The following is a 26,919-nucleotide window of genomic DNA, read 5'->3' on the forward strand; positions in this document are numbered from 1 at the left end:
TGCGTTTCTCCACCCAGCCCCAAACTGAAAAGGAGGACTTGTGGCACCTTAGAGACTAACCAATTTATTTGAGCATAAGCTTTCGTGAGCTACAGCTCACTTCATCGGATGCATACTGTGGAAACCAGCCCCAAACTGAAACTAAACCCCCCCCAGCAGGCTCTCTCCTGCAGCCTGTCTTCACATTCCTGGGCAGAGGTGTTACCTCCCCCTCCCCCTCCTGGCTCAGGTGACAGGCTCTCAGGTCTCCCCTCCCCAGGGCACATTCCCAGGTCAACACTCCCCCCTCCCTGCTGCGTCACATCCTCACATCTCTCCCCCCTTCGAGACTCAACTGAGCGGGGTCACGCTGACCAGTGACCTGGGGAAGTTCGGGGCCCCCTCTCCGGGACAGCGCATCCCCTATCAGGTTGGCACTTCCCTTCACGTGGACCACGTCCATGTGTCCATGTCGTAATCCTGCAGGAGCAGGCTCCATCTCAGGAGTTTGGCGTTGGTCCTTTCATCTGGCGCAGCCAGGTCAGGGGAGAGTGGTCGGTGTAGACGGTGAAGTGTCGCCCGAAGAGATAGGGCTCTAGTTTCTTGAGGGCCCACACCATGGCCAGGCACTCCTTCTCGAAGGCCACGTAGTGTTGCTCCCGGGGTAGCAACTTCTTGCTCAGGTACACGATGGGGTGTCTCTCCCCCTTTTCATCCTCCTGCATTAACACTGCCCCCAGTCCCGTGTTGGAGGCGAAGGTGAACACCACAAAGGGCTTGTCAAAGTCTGGGTTTGCCAGGACTGGGCCACTGACCAGAGCCTCCTTCAGCGCCCGGAAAGCCTCCTGGCACTGCTCGGTCCAGACCACCTTGTCTGGCTTCCCCTTCTTGCATAGCTCAGTGATGGGGGTGGCTATTGTGCTAAAGTGGGGCACAAATCTTCGGTAGTATCCTGCCATCCCAATAAAGGCTTGGACCTGCTTTTTGGTGTGGGGAGCGGGCCAGTCTCTGATCACCTCCACCTTGGCTGGTTCCGGCTTTAGGCGGCCACTCCCCACCCGATGGCCCAGGTAAGATACTTCAGCCATCCCCACCTTGCACTTCTCTGCTTTTACGGTCAGCCCCCTGGAGTCGGTCCAGCACTTGTCTAACCTGGGACACGTGGTCCTCCCAGGTCTGGCTAAAGACACAGATCTCATCAATATACGCCACGGCAAAACTCTCCATCCCCCTCAGGAGTTGGTCCACTAGGCGCTGGAAGGTGGCCGGCGCTTCCCTTGAGGCCGAAAGGCAGGGTCAGGAACTCATAGAGCCCCAGAGGGGTGATAAAGGCCAATTTCAGCCGGGCATCTGCATCCAGGAGCACTTGCCAGTAGCCCTTTGTAAGGTCCATGGTGGTAAGGTACCGAGCTCCTCCCAGCTTGTCTAGGAGCTCGTCCGGCCTGGGCATGGGGTAGGCATCAGATACTACCCCTTCCGATAGTCACGGAACCGGACCGACCCGTCCTTTTTGGGGACCAGCACCACCGGCGAGGCCCAAGGGCTGGCAGAGGGCTGGATCACCCCCAAAGCCAGCATGTCCCGGACCTCTCTTTCCAGGTCCTGAGCAGTTTTCCCTGTGACTCAGAAGGGGGAGCATCTTATCGGCGGGTTCCACCCTGTCTGCACCCGGTGGACAGTCAGATTTGTGCGTCCAGGCTGGTTGGAAAACAGCTGTCGGGACGGATGCAGCACCCCCCTGACCTCAGCTTGCTGGGCAGGGGTTAGCTGATCCGAGAGGGGAATTGTTTCCAGGGGGAAACCAGCTCTGGTCCCAGGGAATAGATCTACTAAAGGGTCATCTCCCTGCTCCTCCCACTGTCCACACACGGCCAACACCACATTCCCCCTGGCATAATATGGCTTCATCATATTCACATGGTACACCCGGCGGTGGTGCGCCCGGTTCGACAGCTCCACCACATAGTTTACCTCATTGAGCTGCTTGACGACCTTGAAAGGGCCCTCCCAGGCGGCCTGTAGTTTGTTCTTTCTCACTGGGATGAGAACTATCACCGGATCCCCGGTGGCGTAGGCACGGGCCCGCGCCGTGCGGTCATACCAGACTTTCTGCTTCCTCCGGGCTCTGGCCACATTCTCCCTGGCCAGGCCCGTGAGTTCAGCCAGTCTCTCTCGGAAGATCAGGACATACTCCACCACTGACTCTCCATCGGGAGTGGCCTTCCCTTCCCACTCGTCTCTCATCAGGTCCAGGGGGCCCCTCACCCTCCTGCCATATAACAGTTCGAAAGGCGAAAATTCGGTCGACTCCTGGGGCACCTCCCTGTACGTGAACAGCAGGTGCGGTAAGTACTTGTCCCAATCCTGTGGGTGCTGGTCCATAAAGGTTTTCAGCATCATCTTTAGCGTCCCATTGAACCTCTCCACCAGCCCATTGGACTGGGGGTGATAAGCTGAGGCCCAGTCGTGCCGGACCCCACATTTCTCCCACAAGCACCGGAGCAGGGCCGACATGAAGTTGGAGCCTTGGTCTGTCAAGACTTCCTTGGGGAACCCCACTCGGCTGAGAACGGTCAGGAGCGCATCGGCCACGGTGTCGGCTTCAATGGAAGCTAAGGGCACTGCCTCGGGGTAGCGGGTGGCAAAATCTACCACCCCCAGAATGTATTTCTTCCCCGACCGGGTCGTCTTGGTGAGAGTCCCCACGATGTCCATGGCCACCTTCTGGAAAGGCTCCTCTATGATGGGCAAAGGTCTCAAAGCCGCTTTCCCCTTGTCCCGGGCCTTCCCCACCCTCTGACAGGGGTCACAGGATCGGCAGTACTGCCGGACCGTGGTAAAGACCCCGGGCCAGTAAAAGTTCTGTAGCAACCTCTGCCGGGTGCGCCGGATTCCCTGGTGCCCTGCGAGGGGGATGTCATGGGCCAGGTACAGGAGCTTGCGGCAATACTTCTGGGGGACCCCCAGCTGCCTCCTGATCCCACAGGACTCCACTTCCCCTGGGGGAGCCCATTCTCAGTACAGGAACCCCTTCTCCCACAGGAACCTCTCCTGGCAGCCTCTCCTCATGGTCCGTCCCACACCGAAGTCGGCCAGGTCCCTGAGCTTCCGCAAGGAGGGATCTTTCCTCAACTCGGCCTGGAACTCAGCGGCTGGGGAAGGGATGGGGACTGGTTCCCCCTCAGTGGCCAGGTCTGAGACCACAGTCTCTCTGAGCCGTGCCCCTCGGCGCTCCCTCCCCACCAGGGTAGGGTCCTGCGCCTCCGGTGTGGTACCCTCAACAAGGTCAGGGAGCAGTGCCCCTCGCCGGCTCTGGCTACAGGTCACAACCAGGGCGGCCTGGGGCTTGCTTGGCCAGTCCTCTAGGTCTCCCCCCATCAAAACCTCAGTGGGCAAATGGTGGTGTATCCCCACATCCTTGGGGCCCTCCTTGGCCCCCCATTTCAGGTGTACCCTTGCCACGAACACCTTAAATGGGGTCCCGCCCACCCCTGTCAGGGTCAGGTAGGTGTTGGGCACCACCCGATCTGGGGCCACCACCTCAGGCCGGGCCAGCGTCACCTCCGCGCCCGTATCCCAGTATCCATTGACCTTCCTCCCATCCACCTCCAGGGGAACAAGGCACTCTCTTCGGAGGGACAGTCCCGCGCCCACCCTGTAAACCGAGCACCCTGAGTCCAGAGCCTCCAGCCCTCTGGCGGAGCTGGCCTGGGGTACTCTTCCCTCCTGAGCAGGTGGTAAACTGGCAGCCCCCCTTGCCTGGGCCGTCTGCCCCTCGTCCAGCTGGGTCCCTACCCAGTTAACCCTGGGTAGGTTGGGTCTGCTCAGTCTGTCCCTGAGCCCGGGGCACTGGGACCGTACGTGGCCTCTCTGGCCACAGTGATAGCAGCTCAGGTCACGTTGGTCCCCTCGAGCGGGTCGGAGGGGCCCGACGCCAGGCGTTCCCCGTGGGAGGGGGTTCTCCCTATTTCCCCGCTGGGAGGCCCCCTGGTGACTCTCTCTCTGCATCGGGGGGGGGCCTGTTCTTTTGGGGCTCCTCCCGGCTACCCCCTGACCGACTGTTCACAAACTCGTCGGCCAGCTGCCCTGCGTGCTGGGGGTTCTCGAGCTTTTTGTCCACCAGCCACAGCCTCAGGTCGGACGGGCACTGATCATACAGTTGCTTCAGTACGATTAGGTCAAGCAGGTCCTCTTTAGCTCGGGCCCCAGCTGTCCACTTGCGGGCATACCCCTGCATCCGGTTGGCCAGTTGTAGGTAGGTGACCTCAGGCGTTTTACGCTGACTCCGGAACCTTCTCCGGTACATCTCGGGGGTCAGCCCAAACTCACGGAGCAGGGCCTGTTTGAACAGTTCATAGTCCCCTGTCTCCGGCCCTGTCATCCGGCTGTACACCTCCACGGCTTTGGGGTCCAGTAAGGGGGTGAGGAACTGGAGCCTGTCTGCAGGGTCAACCCTGTGCATCTCGCAGGCATTCTCAAAGGCCGTCAGGAAGCTATCCATGTCCTCCCCCTCCTTCCGCTGGGCCAGGAAGCACTTATCAAAGTTCCTTGCAGTCTTGGGTCCCCCCTCACTCACCGCAGCCGGGGCCCCACTGCTCTTCAGCCTGGCCAGCTCCAGTTCATGCTGTCTCTGGTTCTCCTTCTCCTGACGCTCCCTCTCCTTCTCCTGACGCTCCCTCTCCTTCTCCTCCTGCTCATGTTGACGTTGTTTCTCCTCATGTTGACGTTGTTTTTCATGATCCTCCAGCTCCCTCATTTTCATCTCCCTCTCCCATTCCAGCCGCATCTGCTCCAGGGATGGGGAGCTCCGCCGGGATCTTCCCCCAACCCCTCCCCCAGGCCTAGGTAGGAAGGGTCTCGGGATGTCCTCAGCAGCAGTCTGACCCCTCCCAGCCCGGTCAGGCCCCAGGGCCCACGCTGCGTCCCCCGGGCAGCTTCCCTCAGGGACAGGGATCGGGTCATCCAAGCGATCCCTCTCCTCCAACTGGGCAATCAGCTGTTCCTTGGTGGACCTCCCGATGCGCAGCCCCCTCTGCCTGCACAGCTCCACCAGGTCGCTCTTAAGGCGTTTAGCGTACATCTCCCTGCTGGCCACTCGCAGGCCGGGCAGCTTCCCACGGTTTCCAGGAAAAACCCTTAGTGTGCCAGTCCTTCTTGAGGTCACCACCTCTTTGCCAGGGTCGAGCTGCAGACTCCTCCGCCCCTGGGACCGCTCGCTGCAATCCCCCGGGGGACCCTGTTACTGCAAAAGTCCTTCTCTCTGGTCACACACTCCCAGGGGTTAACTGCCCCCCGAAACCGTCTCTCTCTGAATCTTCAGCACGCCTGGTCCCCATCAATCCCCCTTCGTTTTACTGTTCCCCAGTCACTTACTGCAGGAAGCGCCGTTCACGGGGTGCAGTACATCCCACCGCTGCCACCAGTTGTCACGGAGTGTGGGGGAGTCCAGGCCCTGCACCCCTCTCCCAGGGATTCACTGAGACTCTCAGCCAGCCAGTAAAACAGAAGGTTTATTGGACAACAGGAACACAGTCCAAAACAGAGCTTGTGGGTACACCCAGGACCCCTCAGTCAAGTCCTTCTGGGGGAGCAGGGAGCTTAGACCCCAGCCCTGGGGTTCCCTGTGTTCCTCCACCCAGCCCCAAACTGAAACTAAACCCCCCCAGCAGGTTCCCTCCTGCAGCCTCCCTCCACATTCCTGGGCAGAGGTGTCACCTCCTCCTCCCCCTCCTGGCTCAGGTGACAGGCTCTCAGGTCTCCCCTCCCCAGGGCACATTCCCAGGTCAACGCTCCCCCCTCCCTGCTGCGTCACATCCTCACAGATTTCAGAGTAACAGCCGTGTTCGTCTGTATTCGCAAAAAGAACAGGAGGACTTGTGGCACCTTAGAGACTAACCAATTTATTTGAGCGTGAGCTTTCGTGAGCTCCGATGAAGTGAGCTGTAGCTCACGAAAACTCAGGCTCAAATAAATGGGTTAGTCCCTAAGGTGCCACAAGTCCTCCTTTCCTTTCCTTTCCTTTTCACATCATCACAGAGACACTTTGAGATCCTCAGAGGAGAGTGATTGGCCAAGGCCAGAGGATTACAGCAAAGCAGGAGACCCGTAGAGCCCTCTGCCATGCTGAGATTTCCCCACCCTGGGGCCCCATGTCAGGTAGCCGGGGCTCATCCCCGCGGCCAGGCTGCATGGCAGTGCACTAGAGGTGCTGTGTCCTAGGCCTGGCCTAGGTAGCATAAATCAAAGTGACCCTCAGCGTAACCCAGACTTGGCCCCTCTGGGCTCTCCTCCCCTGGGAAGCTGGGGGCCGGATGGCCCAGTGGGTGCAGCTGGGAAACCCTGCGTCAGTTCCCTGCTCTCCCCCAGCACCTTGGTCATCGCTTTGTCCGACTCTCAATGGTATTTAGGTGTCGGACTCCCACTGACCCTCCTCAAGCCCTTGTGGCTCAGGCTCTCCATGTCAGCTGCCCGTGGGGTCCGGGGGGGAGAGGGGCTGCCCTGCCTCCCCAGCGGGTGGCGAGATGCCCAGCCCCTAGGGCTGGGGAAGTGCCTCAGAGAGACATGCCCGGCACATAGCCCAAGGGGGCTTACGCCACTGCAGGGGAGGGAGTGTCGCCTAGTGGGTAGTGTGCACTGCCCAGGGAGGGGGATCGGCGTGGCCTGTCCGCACTGATGTCCCGGGGGTTGGACCAGCCTGGCTGTGGGGGATGCCCTGTGGGATCCAGGGTGGGGCCTCAGGCAGCTCCCTGGCTCAGCTGCCCCAGGCTCTGGGCTGCCTTGCTCGGGGTACGCGGCTGGGAGAAGCGAATTGGGCCTTGGCCCTTTGAATGGGGCTGGTTCCACAGGCCCAGTGAGGGGCCTGGAGGAATTGCCTGCCCCCCTCCAGCCCACTTCAGCGCCGTGCCCCCCCTGCCCCCCACCCACAGCTCCTATTGCCAGCTGGCCCTTGGCAAGGGAAAGCAGAACGCAGGGTTGCTATGGAAATGGCACCGTTTCCCTGGCAACCCTCACTATGGAGACTGGAGGCTCTGGTGGGACCACGGCTGGCTGCGTCTCCCAGCGGGGCTGGGGCCGGGGCAGAGCTCTCTGCAGTGGGGGGCACCGGGGTGTGGTGGGACCCCATGGCAACTACACAGGCACCATGGCAACCTCTCCCCAGGCCCGGGTGGGGCAAGGCAGCTCCTGAGGGGCTATCAGCCCCCCTTGCTCCTCTGGGGGGCACCCCCAGCTTCTCCGGCTGGTCCTCCCCCAGCCACCTGCCGGTCCCACCCCAGAGCACAGCCAAGGCAGAGCCCAGGACATCTTCCGCCGCCTGGCTCCCAACGCCCTCCAGGGCTCCCACCCACTGTGGCCAGGTTCCCAGAGACCCCGCGAGGCCAGGTCGCTCTCCAGCCATGCCCAGAAACATTGGGTCTGATCCCCCCATTGGAGTTACCCTCCTGTCTCCGGGAGTGAGGGCTGCGCTCCCGGCCTGACTGGTGGGTGGGGAAACTGAGGCCCCGAGAGGGACAGGGAAGTGGCAGCTCAGGGACTAGATCCCTGTTGTTGCTCTGCCCAGTCTCTGTGCGCGGGTCAGTCACCGGGATGCGCGGCACGGCCCTGCGGAGCAGGGGGCATGTTAACCTGCCTGCTGAAGCGACGCCCAGCACAGCTTGTCGGCTGGGTGTCGCTGGGCTGGGTCTAACGAGGATTCTCCGCTGAGTGGGCGTGGAAGGGGCGTCCAGCTGCACACAGGGGCAAAACTCCCCAGGCCCGACCCAATGGCCACTGACTCCAGTGGCTCAGCTCGGGCCCCTTTCATTCCCAACGATCAGTGCCCTTTGCCAACATGGGCCCCACCTCCACCCAGCTGGGTGTTATCACCCCCATTATACAGCTGGGGAAACTGAGGCACAGAGCGGCCTCCGCAAGGCACATGGAGAGTCACCGGTGGAGCTGGGCTGCCCTGACCCCCTCTCATGCTCTGACTCCTAGGGCATGCTCCCCTCCCCCTGCGACGCGCCGGGTGCCCTTCCCAGGGCACGATTTTCTGTGGCCGTGAAACACAACGCTGCTGGGGGTGACACCGCTGTGGAGGAAGCCTGAGTGATCCGTGCGCCAGGGCAGACGAGAACCCAGCCCTGGAGAGTTGGCTGGCCAGACGGGCTGGTGGGTCGGGGAGCCGACCCCCAGGCTGAGGCTAAGAGGGGTGCGGGAGGGACTCCCGATGCTGGGCAAGCCATCCCTACGCCCCCTCGTTAAGGTTCCTGCACAAGGCCCCACAGTGGGGGGCCCCCACAGATCTCTGGACATGGCCATTTGGCCAAGGGGCCAGCGTGTCCCGCAGCATTCGTGGCAGAGCAAGGGCGGCTCTGGGGTCAGGGCGCCCCCATTGTTCTCTGCTCGGGGCACAGCCTGGGTCTGCCCACAAAGCCGAGGGCGGTTAATGGGCAGCCACCCTTGCTTCTGCGCCAAGTCCCAGGATGCATTGCTGCGGGGCTGCTCAGGTCGAGAGAGAGACGTCTGGTCTCTGTGGGCCGCCGGACCATCCGCAAGATCCCTCGTAGGCCACGTTGTGGGAGCCCTGGGCTGCATGAAAGGAACCAGAGATCCATGGGCCAGGGAGAGAACCCAGGAGTCCTGGCTCCCAGCCCCCTGCTCTAATCACTAGACCCCACTCCCCTCCCAGAGATGGGGAGAGCTCACCAACCACAAGCTGCGTGCTTAAACGGTGAGAGATTCGGGCTCTGGCTAGTGGCCACCTGAATTCTGAGCCATGCCGGGGGGGACGGGATGGGACGTTTCCAAGCCTTCCTCTGGGTTATTTTGAAATGAGCGCTGGGATTCTGACATGATCATGGGACTCCGGGCGCTGGGGCTTTGTGGCCATAGAGCTGGGCTCACAGTGGAATCGTTCAACCTGGCAGTGTTGCCCCTTGCAGAGAGACAACCACACGGCTTCCCGGGGCCGGTGCAAGGATATTTTGTGCCCTAGGCGAAACTTCCACCTTGAGCCCCCCCCCCCAAGTTTTTATCAACTTCGCTCACCACTGGCCACAGAAAGTGGGAGAGTCAAGAGGATGCGAGGAGCAATAGCTGTGTTGGGGACACTGTCTGTCAGCTTATCTTTCCATACGAAGTTCAATACCTCCTGCGGTGATGCACTCCTCTCGACTCGTCTTGCAATAGCTTGCAACTCACTGCACAAGTCAAAGGCTTCGATATCTTTGGATTCACCATGTGGCAAAGCTTGCTCCCGATTCAAGCAATGTTCCCTAATTTGCTCTGGTGTTGTATTTTGCAACCTAAACATCATATAGGAAGCCAAATACTGAACTCATTTGCTGCATCACTGTGACTCTTTCTTCGGCCCAGTGTATTGGTGTGTCGACGGCTGCAAAGTAAAAGTTGAATGTTGCTTTCGGGTTCGTCAGCTGCTTCGTGTGTGAACTGCTTCCTCTCTTGTCCAATATGGCTTGGATCTGGCTGAAAAAGTGCCAGTAGATCCAACTCCTCCGCAAGATCTGACTTGTTATGCTTTGACTTATAATCACTTAAAATTTATCTTTGTAGTTAATCTGTTTTATTCTACCTGAATCATAGAATCATAGAATATCAGGGTTGGAAGGGACCTCAGGAGGTCATCTAGTCCAACCCCCTGCGCAAAGCAGGACCAATTCCCAGTTAAATCATCCCAGCCAGGGCTTTGTCAAGCCTGATCTTAAAAACTTCAAAGGAAGGAGATTCCACCACCTCCCTAGGTAACGTATTCCAGTGCTTCACCACCCTCCTTGTGAAACAGTGTTTCCTAATATCCAACCTAGACCTCCCCCACTGACACTGAAGCAGTGCGTTTGGTTTGACATTTGTCAGAGACTCCCCTTGGGAGAACAAGCCTGGTACATATCAATTTCTTTGTTAAACTGATGAACTCATAGAAGCTTGCAGTGTCCAGCGGACACGGAGTTTCCTAGGGTTGTGTCTGGGACCGGAGATATTGGCTAGTGTCATTCGGTTGCACAATCTAAGGAGCAGCTTACATGCCAGAGGCTGAGCGTGAGCAGCCCAGGAGTGGGGGTTCTCTCGGCAGAGCAGGATAAAGCTGGCTCCCAGAGTTGAGGATTGGGGGACCTAGCAGATCACCGGTCTGGATAACAGCAGGGGAACGTCACACCCACCTGCTCAGTGAGACCTGGCACTTAGGCCATTTTCAATCCATTTTCCATGTGCCACATGGAGTTTATCACTTTCTAATTTCTTAATCAAAATGTCAAGTGGTACCAAGCCAGATACCTTCACATCACCGCAACGCGCTTGATCGGCCACCCTGGGAATTCATCAAAAAAAGCCCCCAGGTGCTGTGACAGGTTCTACTGTCCACGTTCTGTGTCTGGCACATGCTAGTCTAGAGAGCCCAACTCTTCCCACGGGAAGGATTTCAGTATCTGCCCATCCAAGGGGCTGTGGGGCTTCGCGCCAGCAGGGATCGGTGTCCCAGGACGGAGATCATTTGGGGGTGAGCCCAGCCGTGGTTTGAGCCCTACATGTGCACAGAAGTGGGTACTAGCTGTGGAATCTGTGAACTGGTGTTTTTGGGGGGCTGTATCTCAGAAGTCCCTGGCTCAAATGACCCCCAGTTTGGATCACCAACTCTCCCCCTCACCACCATGAGCACAGCACATGGATTTTCAAGCCCTGTGCAGAGTGGCCCTTTACACAGAGTTCCCGACCTGGTCCCTCGCCCATCTGGCCCACCAGCTCATCCCCGTGGCCCAGAGCCGGGAGTCCCAGAGAAGGAATCTCCCCATGGGAGGGTCCAATCCTGCAGGGACTGCCATCCCTGCTGCTCCGTGGGGCACCAGCTCCCTGGCACAGGGTATTTTGGGCCAGGGTGTTTTCCTCTCCCAGGGCAGCTGCACTGGGGAATGCTCACTTCCCACTCCCTGCTTCCTGCCGGGCACGCAGAGCCAGCTGCATCCTGGGGCCTGGAAGGAGGGAGGGTGATGGCGGGGAGCAGTTGGGCTCTGAGCTCCCCAGCGGCTGGTACTGACCATGTCACCCCCTCAACTGAGGCAGGGCAGGCAGAAATGGGGGACTCTTCCCCCAACAAGAGTCTTCTCCCTCATCCCAGCCCTCTCGCTGCTCAGCCCTGGTGCCCAGGGCCTGCCGGAGCTGCCTGAGCAGTGGGGTGTGGTGCTGTGCCCCGTGCAGGGGGCTCTGGGGCCCCCCACATTGAGAGGCAGGTCTGCCCCAGACCCTGACACTGCATTCCAGAGCCAGGTCCCAGTGTCACTCCTGTCGCTACAAGGGGCTCAAGCCAAGTGTCCACCCATCGGATGCCAGTCTACATTCGCCCAGCTTTCCGGGGCTGACCCCTTCCAGAACTGCTGCATCCCCATGTGGGGACACCGGGCAGCACAGGCTGGGCGCTAGAGTGCCTGAGAGTACCCCAAAGTCTAGCTGTGAGCAGTGGGCCCAGAGGGAACCCATGCAACCCCCTCCCCAGGGCTGGCACACCTCCCTTCCCCCGTTCCTTGGGCCAATGTAGGATTGCCTGACATTGCCCCTTTACATCCTGGCTCGGGCCAGCTCAGGCCAGCTGGGTCCCTAATGCTGGGGAAGCCGCAGGGCTGCTGTAACCACTAGGTGAACTAGGCGGCCGCCTAGGGCGCCAAGATTTGGGGGCGCCAAAAAGCGGTGCCCCAAAATAGGACCAGATAGCAATCAAGATGCTGGCTGCAGATCGCAGACTGTCGGGAGGCCGTAGCTGATAAGAACCACGCGCCCAATGAATTGCTCTCCCGCCATTTAGAAAGGCAGCGAAGACCTTTGCTTGTGAATGGATAATTGCACAGATATTGCTGTTTGTGGGGACATCACGGTCACAGTCCTCTGTCTCGCAGCTTGCACAGCAGCCAGGAGGAGAGTGGAGCAGCTTGCGGCGGGAAGTGTAAGGCCCCGCTGGGGCCGGGCGGTGCAGGCCGGGGCCGGCTTGCCCATGGCATGCTCGGAGAGCGGGCTGCAGCATTTCCAGGCAGAGGCTCTGCTCCCTGGGGAGAGAAGGGAGGGAGGCCGCGGCTGGCAGCTCTGCAAGCTCTCTCGTGTGGAGGGGCTAAGCCGCTTTAACCCACCTCCCTGCACCCCAGCTTTCTACCCTCCCGACTCTGCCTCACAGGCCTGCCTGGCCCATGCCCGCCTGCCGGAGCGAGAGCCCAGCGTTCAACTCCCCGGCCTGGTGCAGGACGGACTCGTGAAGGCAAAGCCGGCGACACGCTCCCATTGCCCTGTTGCAATTGCACTTGGCCCGCTGTTGCATGCCAGGGACTGGAGAGGAGAGCACCCATTTCACCTTGCAGCTCTTTGAATCCTACCCCCGCCTCCTCCCCGGCCAAACCCAGCTTGCGCCCTCTTCCCCCCTCCACACCCAAACCCGGTCTGCTTCCCTTCCACTCCCCATCAAAACCGATTCCCTCTCTGACCGAACCCAGTCTGCTTCCCCTCCCCATCAAACCTGATTCCCTCTCTGACCGAACCCAGTCTGCTTCCCTTCCCTATCAAACCCGATTCCCTCTCTGACCAAACCCAATCTGCTTCCCTTTCCTATCAAACCCGATTCCCTCTCTGACCGAACCCAGTCTGCTTCCCTTCCCCACATAACCCGATACCCCACTGACTCAACCGGGTCTTCTTCCCTTCCGCTCCCCAGCCAAACCCAATCCCCCACTGACTGAATCCGGTCTGCTCCCCTTCCCCACCAAACCTGATCCGCCAGGAGTATCCACCATTCTAATTTTATAAATTTTATTAATAACAATAATTGGATATTATAAAGGTAGAATAAAACATAGTAGATTTTGGTATGAAAGAACGAAGGAAGGACGTAAGGTGACTAAAAAGGATGTATTTCCGATTACAATCAACATCGCTTAATTGTCAGGAACAAGTTCGGGCCCAGCCCCACGCTGCCAATGGTGGCGACAGGGGGATCTGGGCCCTTCTGGGCAGGCGAGTCGCTCCTGCCCTATCGCTGGCTGGCACCAAACTGGAGCGGTGCCGGGACCCCACGCACCGGCTGCAACACTCGCTCACACGGGGCCCAACTGCCCCGCTGTCACTTGGGGGGCCCTCTCGACTGGGGGGCCTGGGGCAAACTGCCCCTTCTGGCCCCCTCTGGGCAGCCTTGCCAGGCCCCATGACCAGCTCGGAGCCTGAGCTGCAGCCCCGTTGGGAGGATCCGGCCTCGCCATTGAGGGGTGTGTAGTGCTGGACAGCAGACCCTGGGGTGTGGGGGCCAGGAGCGTGGCCGGGGGGAAGGAGTGGGGGCACTGGGGAGGGGTTTGGGGCTGTGGAGAGGGAGAAGGTTGGGGGTTCAGGTCAGGTGGAGGGAGGACTATTCACTGGGGTGGGGTGGGGGTGTGTGGCTGGGGGAGTGGAGAGGATTATGGCTGGGGGGAACCTGTTGGCCCCACATTCTCCCCTCCCAAGGATGTTCCAGGGTCTGGGGAGGCCCTGCCCCTCTGGGGGTCTGAGCCCATCTGAGCCTGGAGCTGGAGGAAGAGGCTGAAGGGAACATGAATTTAAACCTCTGTGGGTGGAGAGTTGGGGGGTGTTGGGTCAACTGGGGGCCTGGGGCCTGGCTCCGCGCCCAGCTTGGGCTATGTACCTGGGGCAGCCTGTTGCCCCCCAGTGTAGATCTGCCCCCGATGTGCAGTCAGCAGCATGGGGCACCAGACTCAGAGATTCACAGAGTCATTGGAATCATTAAGAAAGGGGTAGAAAATAGGACAGAAAATATCATGTCGCCTCTCTACAAATCCATGGTACGCCCACATCTGGAATACTGCGTGCAGATGTCGGCGTACCAGGTTGCCCCATCTCAGAAAAGATCTACTGGAATTGGAAAAGGTTCAGCAAAGGGCAACAAAAATGATTAGGGGGATGGAACGGCTTCTGTATGAGGAGAGATTAATAAGATGGGGACTTTTCAGCTTGAAAAGAGACGACTAAGGGGGGATATGATGGAATTCTATAAAATCATGACTGGTGTGGTGAAAGTAAATCAGGAAGTGTTATTTACTCCTCATAACACAAGAACTAGGGGTCACCCAATGAAATTAATAGGCAGCAGGTTTAAAGCAAACAAAAGGAAGTATTTCTTCACACAATGCACAGTCAACCTGTGGAACCCCCTGCCAGTGGATGTTGTGAAGGCCAAGACTACAACAGGGTTCAAAAAAGAACTAGATACATTCATGGAGGACAGGTCCATCAATGGCTATTAGCCAGGATGGGCAGGGATGGTGTCCCAAGCCTGTTTGCCAGAAGCTGGCAACGGGCGACAGGACGGATCACTTGATGATTCCCTGTTCTGTTCATTCCCTCTGGGGCACCTGGCATTGGCCACTGTCGGCAGACAGGACACTGGGCTAGATGGACCTTTGGTCTGACCCAGTCTGGCCGCTCTTATGAGTCCAAGGGCAGAAGGGACCATTGTGATCATCTTGTCTGACCCCCCGCCCCACCCCATGTAACACAGGCCAGACACCTGCCCCCCAATAGGCCCTAGCACAGAGCTGTTAGAAAGCCAGCCAATCTGCATTTGGAATGGCCAGGGATGGAGAATCCACCACGGCTCTGGGTAAGTTGTTCCCATGGTTAATTACTGTCACTGGTACAAATGTCCACCTCGTTTCCAGTCTGTTTGTCCAGCTTCAACTTCCCACCACTGGATGGTGTCAGACCTTCCTCGGCTAGATTGCCGAGCCCGTCATTCAGTCTTTGCTCCCCTGTAGGTCCTGACAGAGTGGGATCACATCCCCCCTTCACCTTCTCTGTGCTAAGCTAGAGAGATGGAGCTCCTGGAGTCTGTCGCTCTACGGCAGGTTTTCTAACCCTTTAGTCAGTCTTGTCGCTCTTCTCTGCCCCCCTCTCCAATGTATCAACACCCCTCCTTGAACAGTGGGCACCAGAAGTGGGCATGGGATTCCAGCAGCGGTCGCACCCAGTGCCAAACACAGAGGTGAAATAACCGCTCTGCTCCTACCCGAGATTCCCGTTTACCCATCCCAGGAGCCCATTAGCTCTTTTAGCCACAGCGTCACACTGGGAGCTCAAGTTCAGCTCATTCTCCAACATGCCCCCAAGTCTTTTTCAGAGTCCCTGCGTTCCAGGGCAGAGCCCCCAGGCATAGGCATGGTTCCTAGACACACACATTTATGCTTACCGTTTGCCTGTGCTCAGCTCACCAACCCAGCCCGGTCTCTCTGTAGCAGTGACCTGTCCTCTTCATTTCTTACACTCTCCCAGGTTTTGTGTTGTCGGCAAACTTCATCAGGGATGAGTTTATGGTTTCTTCCAGGCCATTGAGAAAAATGTTTACTAGCACAGGGCCAAGAACCGATCCCTGTGGGCTCCCACTGGCAACACCCATCCAATGTCAATTCCCTGCTTACAATGATATTTTGAGACCTGTCACTTAGCCAGTTTTCACTCCATGCAGTTTTCACTTCCATGGTCATTTTATATCATTCTAATTTCTTAATCAAAATGTAATGGGGGACGCAGTCGAACGCCTCACAGAAGTCTAAGTATATTACATCACCACGATTTCCTTTATCAACCAAACTCAGAAAAAAACCCTGTCCCCTTGCGGGAGCTCCTTGTGATGTCATCGTATCGCTGGTGATGTCACATGTCACCAGTTCGCCAGTCACCATCGCGTCCCCCAGGGCAGACAAGATTCGAGCATCTCCCGGCACAACGTCCCCCCTCCCCTGGCGACTGTTCCCCGCCAGCCCCTGCCCTGGGCTGGCAGAAGAGGAGGTTTCCCATGCTGCTCTATGCCTCCCATTGCACCCCGGTCCTGGGGATAGCCCCGGGGAGGGGAGGACATGCTGGTTACCTGCTGCTGCGATGGGCCTGAACCGGGAAAACCAGATTAGAGGGGATCCAAACTCTTCCCCGCGCTGACTCCCCCCAATGGTTTCCTTCCGTGGGCATTTGCCCGGGACCAGTGCCAGCCAGCCAATCATGGGAGCTGCCAAAAGGGCTAGAAAATGCCACCCTGTCCCTGCAGCAAACGAGACGTGGCCGCAGCTGGGATCTGCGCCGGCAGCCGAGGAGCAGGGTCAGAGCCCAACCTGGCTGCTCCATCCTTCTGCCCACCGGCCTGTCACCGGGATGCTAGATCTCCCCTGGGACCACCCCAGTGTAGATTTGGGGTGTGGGGTGGCATGGGGTGAGGGGTTGTGTGTGGGGTGGGGATGTAGGGCTGTGTGTGGGATGAAGGTGGATATGGGGTGGGGTGGCCAGGCCATATTTGAGTGAATGGCATTGCAGCCTGGTGTGCTGGGTCATTATGCCACAGAGGTTTGGCCTGGCCCCCCTCCATCATGAGGGGGTGCAGGGGCTCATGGGCTGGGGGTCTGGCTGCTGGTGGAGGAGGGGAGCCTGAGAAGGGAAGAGGAGGGTCAGATGGGGGAGCAAATTTCTGCCCCCCTTTAAATGGCGCTCTGCAGCCCCTCATTAGAGTCACTTTAAGCATGTAACAGAAGACTGGGGTGTCGCTCTCCTTCTGCACCCCATGCCCCCATCCCCCACAGCAGAGCACCCCCCCAGCATTTCCAGCTCCTCCTCCCATCCCATTAGCACTCAAGAGGTTGCTCCTTGGTTAGAGTTTTTTAAGTATATTTGGAACAAAAAGAGGCCAGACGGAAATGGCAGAATTATTAATAATAATGCAGAAAAGGCAGAAATATTCAAGAAATATTTCTGTTCTGTACTGGGGAAAGAACAGATGACATCATTGTATTATATAAGACTCTTCCCATTCCACTCTTAGCTCTGGAGGATGTTAAAGAGCAGCTACTAAAGCTAGACATTTTAAAATCTGGTCCAGATAACATGCATCCAAGAGTTTTAAAAGAGCTGGCTGAAAGCTTGCTGGGCCATGAGTGGTGATTTTCAATAAGTCTTGGAACACGGGGGTAGTTCCAGAAGACTGGAAGACAGCTAATGTTGTTCTAGCATTTAAAAAGTGTAACAGGGATGACCCAGGTAATTATAGGCCTGTCACTCTGACACCAATCCTAGGCAACACAGGCTGATACAGGTCTTAATAAGAATTAAGGGAGGGTAATATAATGAATGCCAATTCACATGGTCTTATGGAACATAGATCCTGTCAAAGTCACTTGATAACTTTTTTTGATGAGGGGACAGGGTTTGCACTCGGACTGTTTCGTCTCGGGCCTGGGTTTATATCGCCAGGGATTCTACTGTGATGCCCAGCCAGGGCCGGCCTTAGGGCAAATGGGTGCCCTGGGCAAACTTGTATTCTGGTGTTCCAGCCACCCCTAATCCCCGCACTGATCCACCTGCACCCACAGCCCCTGCACCCCCAGCCCCTGCCCTGATCCACCTGCACCCCTACCCACTGCACCCCCATCCTGCGCCCCCAGCCCTGCCCTGATCCACCTGCACCCCTACCCACTGCACCCCCATCCTGCACCCCCAGCCCTGCCCTGATCCACCTGCACCCCTACCCACTGCACCCCCATTCTGCGCCCCCAGCCCTGCCCTGATCCACCTGCACCCCTACCCACTGCACCCCCATCCTGCGCCCCCAGCTCCTGCCCTGATCCACCTGCACCCCTACCCACTGCACCCCCATCCTGCACCCCGAGCCCCTGCCCTGATCCACCTGCACCCCTACCCACTGCACCCCCATCCTGCGCCCCCAGCCCTGCCCTGATCCACCTGCACCCCTACCCACTGCACCCCCATCCTGCACCCCCAGCTCCTGCCCTAATCCACCTGCACCCCTACCCACTGCACCCCCATCCTGCACCCCCAGCCCTGCCCTGATCCACCTGCACCCCTACCCACTGCACCCCCATCCTGCGCCCCCAGCCCTGCCCTGATCCATCTGCACCCCCACCCACTGCACCCCCATCCTGCACCCCCAGCCCTGCCCTGATCCACCTGCACCCCTACCCACTGCACCCCCATCCTGCGCCCCCAGCCCTGCCCTGATCCACCTGCACCCCTACCCACTGCACCCCCATCCTGCACCCCCAGCCCTGCCCTGATCCACCTGCACCCCTACCCACTGCACCCCCATCCTGCACCCCCAGCCCTGCCCTGATCCACCTGCACCCCTAACCCACTGCACCCCCATCCTGCACCCCCAGCCCTGCCCTGATCCACCTGCACCCCTACCCACTGCACCCCCATCCTGCACCCCCAGCCCTGCCCTGATCCACCTGCACCCCTAACCCACTGCACCCCCATCCTGCACCCCCAGCCCTGCCCTGATCCACCTGCACCCCTACCCACTGCACCCCCATCCTGCACCCCCAGCCCTGCCCTGATCCACCTGCACCCCTACCCACTGCACCCCCATCCTGCACCCCCAGCCCTGCCCTGATCCACCTGCACCCCTAACCCACTGCACCCCCATCCTGCACCCCCAGCCCTGCCCTGATCCACCTGCACCCCTACCCACTGCACCCCCATCCTGCACCCCCAGCCCTGCCCTGATCCACCTGCACCCCTAACCCACTGCACCCCCATCCTGCACCCCCAGCCCTGCCCTGATCCACCTGCACCCCTACCCACTGCACCCCCATCCTGCACCCCCAGCCCTGCCCTGATCCACCTGCACCCCTACCCACTGCACCCCCATCCTGCACCCCCAGCCCTGCCCTGATCCACCTGCACCCCTACCCACTGCACCCCCATCCTGCGCCCCCAGCCCTGCCCTGATCCACCTGCACCCCTACCCACTGCACCCCCATCCTGCACCCCCAGCTCCTGCCCTGATCCACCTGCACCCCTACCCACTGCACCCCCATCCTGCGCCCCCAGCCCTGCCCTGATCCACCTGCACCCCTACCCACTGCACCCCCATCCTGCACCCCCAGCCCTGCCCTGATCCACCTGCACCCCTACCCACTGCACCCCCATCCTGCGCCCCGAGCCCTGCCCTGATCCACCTGCACCCCTACCCACTGCACCCCCATCCTGCGCCCCCAGCCCTGCCCTGATCCATCTGCACCCCCACCCACTGCACCCCCATCCTGCACCCCCAGCCCTGCCCTGATCCACCTGCACCCCTAACCCACTGCACCCCCATCCTGTGCCCCCAGCCCTGCCCTGATCCACCTGCACCCCTAACCCACTGCACCCCCATCCTGCACCCCCAGCCCTGCCCTGATCCACCTGCACCCCTACCCACTGCACCCCCAGCCCTGCCCTGATCCACCTGCACCCCTAACCACTGCACCCCCATCCTGCGCCCCCAGCCCTGCCCTGATCCACCTGCACCCCTACCCACTGCACCCCCATCCTGTGCCCCCAGCTCCTGCCCTAATCCACCTGCACCCCTACCCACTGCACCCCCATCCTGCACCCCCAGCCCTGCCCTGATCCATCTGCACCCCCACCCACTGCACCCCCATCCTACACCCCCAGCCCTGCCCTGATCCACCTGCACCGCTACCCACTGCACCCCCATCCTGCGCCCCCAGCCCTGCCCTGATCCACCTGCACCCCTACCCACTGCACCCCCATCCTGCACCCCCAGCCCTGCCCTGATCCACCTGCACCCCTACCCACTGCACCCCCATCCTGCACCCCCAGCCCTGCCCTGATCCACCTGCACCCCTACCCACTGCACCCCCATCCTGCGCCCCCAGCCCTGCCCTGATCCACCTGCACCCCTACCCACTGCACCCCCATCCTGCACCCCCAGCCCTGCCCTGATCCACCTGCACCCCTAACCACTGCACCCCCATCCTGCACCCCCATCCCTGCCCTGATCCACCTGCACCCCTAACCACTGCACCCCCATCCTGCACCCCCAGCCCTGCCCTGATCCACCTGCACCCCTACCCACTGCACTCCCATCCTGCGCCCCGAGCCCTGCCCTGATCCACCTGCACCCCTAACCCACTGCACCCCCATCCTGCACCCCCATCCCTGCCCTGATCCACCTGCACCCCTACCCACTGCACCCCCATCCTGCACCCCCAGCCCTGCCCTGATCCACCTGCACCCCTACCCACTGCACCCCCATCCTGCACCCCCAGCCCTGCCCTGATCCACCTGCACCCCTACCCACTGCACCCCCATCCTGCGCCCCCAGCCCTGCCCTGATCCACCTGCACCCCTAACCCACTGCACCCCCATCCTGCGCCCCCAGCCCTGCCCTGATCCACCTGCACCCCTACCCACTGCACCCCCATCCTGCGCCCCCAGCCCTGCCCTGATCCACCTGCACCCCTACCCACTGCACCCCCATCCTGCGCCCCCAGCCCTGCACCCCCCTGAGGAAACTGAGCTGGATGCAGAGAGCCGCTAGCTTTGCTGCTCACTCCCCCAGCCTGATGGCTGCTCCTCCGTGCACCCCTAGCGGGGGTGAGGGGGGGTAGGAGGAGCGACATCAGGGCTCCCTGCGTCCAGGTCACTTTCCCCAGCTGGGCTGAGTAAAGGGAAGCCAGGCGAGCAGCAGCCCCGGTGGGGAAGCGACCTGGGTGCACAGAGCACTCGGCATTGCTCCCCCCTCCCCCCACGGCCCCTTGGGGGGTGCAGAGGAGCATCGGGCGAAGGGGGAGCAGTATCTGTATGTAACCGCTCCCCACCCCCACCCCAGCAGCAGCTTCCGACTCCCCCGGGCAGCGGGCACCTCTCACTGCCACACGGCGCCCCCTTGACCATGGCACCCCAGGGCGGTCGCCCGGGTGGCCCACCCCTAAGGCCGGCCCTGCTCCTGCCATTGACGTCCATGGAAATCAGGCCTGGGTTCTTACTGCGGGTCTGTACAGCGGCCAGCACAACAAACCCTGGGCCCTTGGGCGATTCCCAGCGGCTCCTCCAGCCTGACCCTAGCTAGCACAGAGAACGTCCCCTCGGTGCCACGCACAGAGCCCAGCGACGTGTGTTTGGTCAATGCTTCTTCCCGCAAGACAGCTGGGCTGGGCAGCTACCAGGAGACAGAGACCCCCCCACAGCCCGGGGCAGTTTGGGCCAAGGGTTAGTCACCCGCGCCGGCATAAACCAGTGCCCCCTTCCAACTGGAATTTGTCTAGCTTGGTGCTTGCTCTGCCTTCCTCTGCTCGAAGAGCCTTTGGAAACCCAGCGTCCTCCCCTGGTGGGTTTTCATACGCCCCACCCAGGCCCACCTCACTCTTCCTTCTGAGCAGCTAACCAGACTGAGCGCCTCGCGTCTCTTACCAGAAGGTCTTTTCCAGCCTTCAGATAACCTGGTGGCTCTGCTCGGCCCTCTCACCCCCTTCTCACTCTTTCTAAACTGGACACCAGAACCGAACTCTCTATTCTAAACTGAGCCCTCTACTTGGCACTGGTGAGGCCTCATCTGGAGTCCTGTGTCCAGTTTTGGGCCCCACACTACAAGAAGGATGTGGAAAAATTGGAGCGCATCCAGCGGAGGGCAACAAAAAGGATTAGGGGTCTGGAACACGTGACTTACGAGGAGAGGCTGAGGGAGCTGGGATTGTTTAGCCTGCAGAAGAGAAGAATGAGGGGGGATTTGATAGCTGCTTTCAACTACCTGAAAGGGGGTTCCAAAGAGGATGGCTCTAGACTGTTCTCAATGGTAGCAGATGACAGAACGAGGAGTAATGGTCTCAAGTTGCAGTGGGGGAGGTTTAGATTGGATATTAGGAAAAACTTTTTCACTAAGAGGGTGGTGAAAGACTGGAATGCGTTACCTAGGGAGGTGGTGGAATCTCCTTCCTTAGAAGTTTTTAAGGTCAGGTTTGACAAAGCCCTGGCTGGGATGATTTAGTTGGGGATAGGTCCTGCTTTGAGCAGGGGGTTGGACTAGATACCTCCTGAGGTCCCTTCCAGCCCTGATAGTCTGTGATTCTATGAACTGGCTCTCAGCCTCACCAACACACGACGGGCGGTGCTACCTCACGGCAAACGAGGAGTATAACAACAACGCTCTGCCAATAACCGGCGTGACAGCCTGGATATCACCTGCAGGGATAAGTCCCAGAGCTGGTGACTTTCGTGTTGACCCCACGGCCGTTTGTGGAGAGCCGACACACCGCGAGTGTTCGCTAAAGGGAGCTACTCACATTTCGTCAGCTTGTTCAGTTTATTCTTGATTATTACAAAGAATTATCCCCTTAGAAAAGCCGCAGCCGTCTGTGCATTTCGATAAGATACATATTTATAAATTGGTTACAAACATCGACTGTTGGGCAAAATATCCCCAGGCCCCACGCGCTGGGAGCCGATGTTCAGTACTCTGGGGCTGGAGCCCCCACGGGGAAAATTTGGTGGGTGCAGAGCCCCCCCCGGCAGCTCCCCGCCCCACCCCCGGCCCCAGGGGGGGGGGGGAGAAGCCAAGCGGGGCGGCGCGTTCAGGGGAGGAGGCGGAGCGGAGGTGAGCTGGGGCCAGGCGCGGGGCGGGGAGCTGCCGAGGGGGGCTCTGCACCCACCAAATTTTCCCCGTGGGGGCTCCAGCCCCGGAGCACCCCGGGAATCGGCGCCTAAGGTGCCACTTTTGAATTGATCAGTGGGGGGAGAGGCCGCTTCCCCTGCTCCCCCCAGCTACGCTCCCCCGCCCCTAGGAGCCAGAGGGACCTGCTGGATGCTTCCTGGGAGCTGCCCCAGGTAAGCACCGCCGGGACTCCCCACCTCGCCCCCCGGCAGATCCCTCTGGCTCTTAGGGGCAGTGTGGGCACCCACTACGGTGGCCCACGAGACCCTCCTGCCTGGTTCTGGGGGGCAGTCAGGGGAGGGGGGTGGATGGGGCAGGGGTTCTGGGGGGGGGCATCAAGGAATGCCCGGGGTTGGATGTGGCAGAAGTCCCGGGGAGCGGGGGTGGGCCACAACCCCCTCGTAGGATGAGGAGGGAACCAGTTGTTAAGATTTTGGCAGCTCATCACTGGGTAAAATGAACCTATTAGCTAAGCCCCCGGGATTGGATCAAGCAAACTCAAAAAGATTCACAAGTGTCCAGAAGAACAGCTTTGGACTGGCCGGGTCCCTCTGTCCTGTTAGCCCCAAAAACTGCAACCTCTGAGCCCCGGAAAGCGATTCTGGACAGATACCGACTATGCAAGTGACTGAGTGAGCTCACGGGCAATACACTAAGGGGGAGCGATTTTCCACCAACGTCAGGAAGTGGAGATCAGGAATATCACTCCGCAGTCACTGGGTAAAGGCATGTGACTGAAAGGAGAACGAAGCACAAAACTCAGCGGTGAAAAGTAAATTAGATCTCGGAATTCTTTTTCAGGTTGAATAATCTAAGGTGTTACCGGAGTCACAGAGAAGGGGATTTTGCTTTTAGAAAACCAGTGAACCATCTCTCCACAGCGCCCCTTTAACAGCCCAGCCCGATTGCTTCTTTTTTCACTTCAAAATACCAAAGAGTGAGTGAAAGGAATGTCAGTTTCTTGTTTTTTCTTTTTTTTTTTTAAATCAGGCATTTGGGAGTTTTAGGAGATCATCAAAAATCTCTGAAATCAAGGGCACTGTGTATTGTTTGGCAAACAGGAGAATTTTCGCAGGTCTCAAACTAGGTGCTAATGCCCCAGTTACACATGAAAATGGCGATTTTCTTGCACGAGTCAGCTGTTCTCATGTGCTGCTGGGTAGTTAGGAGTGACGGTGCTCGGAGACCACGGCAAGCAATGAGCCTGGCAGGAATGCCTAGGACACAAGAGACAGATTCGAGATGTTCTTTAAATGCACCTGGAATAATTTGTGTTTGCCTCCAGTAGCTGCAGATCTAACCCCCGACTGCACATTGAATCGCCCAGCCTGGCAATGCACCCACCATTTGCGCATGGGGGGGGTGTCCCCCTTTGAAAACTAGCTAATCCAGTACTTGGTAAAAGGACCCAAGCAGGGACATTTCCGATGTGGTAACGATGCTTAACCCTATGACAGCGCCGCTCAGCCCGCCATGCCCCTCCCGAGCTGTGCGACCGCGAAGTGTTAACAGCCCTATCTGAATGCTGGGGAAACGGCGACAGAGGGATGAAGGCCAAAAGTCTCTAGGCTGAAAGCCGCACATTCGGCACGTCACTCCAGAGTTCAGCGCCCGATTTCCACAGGTGCTGAGCCCCTGCAGCCCAGCCCTTTGGCAAACCCAGCCGGGACCCATCTATGGAGCTGGGCCGAGGCACCAGCACTGGGCCATCTGGGGCAGTCAGACACCCACTGCTCCTGCATCCCTGGGGTGCCTCAGGCCACTCGGAGAATCACCAGGCTGAAAACTGGAGACTGAGTGAGTGGCTCCGCAGGGAACAGAGCCCAGGACTTCCCGTGGTCAGTTTCTGTGGGATTCCCCAGAGCTCACTCCCAGGCTCCCTCTGGATCTGAGCTGTGCCCGAGGGAGGGGCGGGGGGCTGCCCTAGACGGGCAGAGAGCCTACAGCACAGCAGCATCCCCCCGCCCGCCGGGCAAGGCTACGGCGGGCTCTGCTCCTGGCACCAGGCGCTGGGGGCAGCCCCCTGTCAGGCGTCGGTGGCGACCCCCCCGCTGCGCAGCGAGGCCTTGGAGACCTCGGTGCTGACGGTGGACAGGGGGACGCTCTCGTACGTGTCCGGCTCCCCAGCGCAGCTGCAGCGGTGGAGCAAGGCTTTGAGCTCCTGCTGGAAGTTGGTGTTCAGGAAGCCATAGAGGACGGGGTTGACGCAGGTGGAGGCCATGGCCGCCAGATGGCAGAGGGAGAAGAGCAGGTCGTGGTGGCAGCCGGAGATGGCCTCAGGGGCCCAGTCGTACAGGGCGTTGAAGACGGTCAGGGGCAGCCAGCACACGGCGAAGGCGGCGACGAGGCAGGCCAGCAGGACGCTGACCCGCCGGTGGCTGGCGGCCCGGGGCCCCTGCGTGGGCCGCTCCAGGACGTCCCGCCGGCGCCGCAGCCGCAGGAAGATGCGGCCGTAGCAGGCCAGGATGAGCAGCAGGGGCAAGCAGTACTGGCCGAACAGCAGCCCGGTGGTGTAGGCCAGGCGGTGCCCGTCCGACGGCCACTTCTCCACGCACACCAGGTGGCCGGCGAAGGCGTCGAAGGGCAGGCTGAGGTTGCGGAAGGGCTCGTCCGTCAGGACGCTGAAGGCGAGGAAGGGCAGGGAGACGCAGCCCGACACCAGCCAGGTGACGCTCACGGCCAGGTAGGCGTGGGTGGCCCCCGGCTTCCAGCCGGTGGGGTTGACGATGAGCTGGTGCCGCTCCAGGGCGATCCAGGCCAGCGAGAGGATGGAGACGGTGACGGAGACGCACTGCGCGAAGGGGCTGGCCTTGCACAGGAACTCGCCCAGCACCCAGCGGTCCATGAGGGTGTAGATGACGGTGACGGGCAGGCACACCAGGCTCATCAGCAGGTCGGAGCAGGCCAGGTTGGCAATGAAGATGCTGGTGACGTTCCTCATCTCCTGGTGCCGGGCGACGACGCAGAGCAGGCAGAGGTTCCCCACCAGCCCCACGGCCAGCAGGGCGCTGTAGGCCACCACCAGGACGGTGCTGTTCCCCACCGAGGGGCCGCACGGCCCGCCCTGCTCCCAGGGCAGGCTCAGCCGCTCCGAGACGTTCAGGTACGTGAGCTTCAGCAGCTCCTCCATCCTCTGCTCCTGGCCGGGGCGGGCAGCGGCTATGCCGGGGGCAGGACACTCTGCTCACCGCGTCCCCAGCCTGGGCCAAGACAGGGAGCAAGAGCTGGGGAGGGCAGCACGAGGGCATCGCCATGGGTCCGACCCATGCCCAGCCCCTCCCCGCAGGTCCAAGCCACGCCCGGCAGCCCCCACATACCCGAGCCGCTCCCAGCGCCCCCAAGTGTCTGAGCCGCCCCCGGGTCCCCCAGCCCCATGTGCCCAAGCCGCTCCCAGTGCCCCCCGGAGCCAAGTCTGACGCTCCCGGGAATCCTAGCAGCTCAGCATCCGCGCGTGGCCCTGCCAAGCGTACTGCCCCGGATGCCTGAGGCCCCCTGCTCCCAGGTGCCCGAGCAGAGCCCACCCCATCACCTATCCCAGCGCCCCCCGCGTGCCCCAGCCACACGGGTGGCGCCGGGAGCCCTCCTGCAGGGGTGCCAAGGGCGAGTGGGAGGTAGAGGGGAACAGGGCGCTGGCGGGCTGGAGGCGAGGTCCCAGCAGGGCAGGGCAGGGAAGCCTAGCGGGCACCACAGGGGGCTGATTTAGGGGATTGCTGGAAGGGAGATGCCCAGATCCATTCATGGGGGGGGGCAGAGCCCCCGATGGGGCCAGGAGAGCCCCCACCAGGGTGGGCAAGTCGGCTCCACGCTGCTGTCATGTGGCATCCTCCCTTGGACGCTGTGCCAGGAGGGAGCCCAGCGACCTGCAATGGGCTGGGGTGGGCAGGGGCTCTGGGCCCCCAGGGGACAGACAGACAGACAGACCCCCCCCGCCCCCAGCTCCCAACAGACAGACAGACAGACAGCTGGACAGTGTCTGATGGCAGCCGGAAGGGGTTTACACAGCCTGGGTGGCCAATACCCCGGGGGCACCCATGGGGCCAGGCCCCTCCCCCAGGGCTGGGAGGGACAGTGCTCTGGCCTGGGGCGGGGGGGGGGAACAGGGTGAGGCAGTGAAACCCCCGCCCCCCGCCGTCCCTCCCTGGGAGCCCCCCACAGCGGGGAGCGGGAGCCAGATGGTGCATGTGTGGGGGGGGGGCGACGTGTGGGGGGGGGCGATGTGTGTGTCTGCGGGGGGGGGCGATGTGTGTGTGTGTCTGCGGGGGGGGCGATGTGTGTAGCTCTGTGCGGAGCCGAGCAGGATCGAGCCGGGGCAGCGCAGCCCAGGCCAGGAGCCCCCCCGCCCCGCACGGACCCGCCCCCTCACCTGGCTCCGGCAGGGTCCGGTCCGGTCCGGTCCGGCTCGGCTCCGCAGTGTCTGGCCCCGCTCCGGGCTCGCGGCTCCGCAGCGCTCCCGGCCGGCGCGGGAGGGGCCCGGCCCGTCTTGAGGCGGC

General features: G+C 60.6%; 1 pseudogene across 1 annotated transcript; it reads right to left on the reverse strand.

Annotated features, from left to right (window-relative positions):
- Positions 1 to 22,458: 22,458 nt before the first annotated feature.
- Positions 22,459 to 26,892, reverse strand: LOC311513234 (neuropeptide Y receptor type 4-2 pseudogene; annotated as a pseudogene). Its single transcript, XR_014714651.1, has 2 exons — positions 26,793 to 26,892; positions 22,459 to 25,629 (listed from the first exon to the last, which is right to left on the reverse strand). The product of XR_014714651.1 is annotated as a neuropeptide Y receptor type 4-2 pseudogene (transcript).
- Positions 26,893 to 26,919: the final 27 nt, after the last annotated feature.

This window comes from Lepidochelys olivacea (genome assembly GCF_965140295.1).
Source record: "Lepidochelys olivacea isolate rLepOli2 genome assembly, chromosome: 26".
Taxonomy (NCBI): domain Eukaryota; kingdom Metazoa; phylum Chordata; order Testudines; family Cheloniidae; genus Lepidochelys; species Lepidochelys olivacea.